Genomic DNA, 1,469 nt, shown 5'->3' with positions numbered 1-1,469 from the left:
TAACCGCCTTATCCTCATGCCCGTTATGTGATGGACACAAGACCCGGTGATGTCCAGTGATGGCATAAGACCTCACAGTCATTTAGTGGCTGAACCAGGACTTGGCTTCTGATTCACTGCCCTTTCAGTCCCACCTTGCTTTTCTCCATCACCTCGTGCTCCCCTAAAGTTCAGGATGGACATCTAAGACCACGTCATCCCTCTCCTCCCCAAGGGGTGATCTGAACGGGAGGAGGAATACAGAGGCATACAACTCGGTTTGTATCATGGATCAACTTTACTCACTTTTATATTGCTACTTTACATCCACCAAAAACACACATCTCTCAAAATGACCTCTGCTTGCAGAGACCAAGAGACCTTGCTGATGAGTTTCCATAGAAACAGTTTCTGAAAACAAAAAAAATATGACTTAGTTTTGGCTGGAGAGCTACATGTGTCCTCTGTCCTTCTTACGGAGTGTTTGGACCTCTAGGGGCTGTTATACATGCCCTCTTCTGGGAGTTTGGGGTCAGTTATTGACCCTCTCCACGGCTCATACTTCCATCACATCACAGGTCCTGCAGCCCTGAAATGAGCAGGAGTATAATCAGGAGAGATCTGAGATTGTTTTTCTCTGCCCAGCAATGCAGAAGCCTGAGACCCCATTAATCTCATTTTATTTTGCTGAATTTATAGGTTGAACTTTATATATATACACATATATACACACATATTTAAATATACATATATAAATATATACATATATATACATACATATAAACACAGATATATATATATATATATATACACACATACATATATACATATTTGTGTGCCAGGTATTAGTTGTGGCATGCAGAAGCTTTAGTTACAGAATGTGAACTCTGAGTTGTAGCATGTAGGATCTATTTCCCTGACCAGGAATTGAACCTGGGCCCCCTGCATTGGGAGCACAGAGTCTTAGCCACTGGACCATCAGGGAAGTCCCTAGGGCTGAACTTCTTTAATTGAATTTTCTACTGTTGCCCAATTAAGGGAACCTCTCACTAGCTAAGACTTACTGGTCCCAAACACTGCGTACTGGCTCTGTTGAGGACCTCTGGAGCATTGCTGGGTAGCTTGGATCCCCATTGTACATCCCCTAAAGCTACATTAATTAGAAAATGGGACAACTGAGGTATCTCTTAGTAAGGCAAATTCCTAGACATCACCCAGGTCTACCCAATCAAGCTTTGCATTTTTCCCAAGGTCCTCAGGAAATTCTAATGTGACCTAAATTCTGAGACTCTCTGCTCCAAAGATAGCAAGTGGAGAACCAGGGCAAATTCTATCTGTAAGCGGATGCTCTAACCTTGCTGCTGAACCTGTGGTCCATCGTCAGCATCACCCGGGAGCTTGTCAAAAATGCAGAAGCTCCACCCCCACGCCAGGTCTGCTGAATTCGAATCTGCATTTTAACGAGATCCCTTGTTTAAAATCTGTATTTT

At 43.2% G+C, this 1,469-nt stretch overlaps 1 non-coding gene across 1 annotated transcript; it reads right to left on the bottom strand.

Moving 5' to 3' along the window:
• Nucleotides 1–891: 891 nt before the first annotated feature.
• Nucleotides 892–964, bottom strand: TRNAG-CCC (transfer RNA glycine (anticodon CCC)). Its single transcript has one exon. It is a non-coding gene; the product is annotated as a tRNA-Gly (tRNA).
• Nucleotides 965–1,469: the final 505 nt, after the last annotated feature.

Source organism: Moschus berezovskii, chromosome 26 (genome assembly GCF_049115385.1).
Source record: "Moschus berezovskii isolate FMDL1 chromosome 26, NW_MosBer_1.0, whole genome shotgun sequence".
Lineage (NCBI taxonomy): Eukaryota > Metazoa > Chordata > Mammalia > Artiodactyla > Moschidae > Moschus > Moschus berezovskii.
The sequence above is the reverse complement of the archived record's forward strand: the minus strand, read 5'-3'. Positions and strand labels throughout refer to the sequence as shown.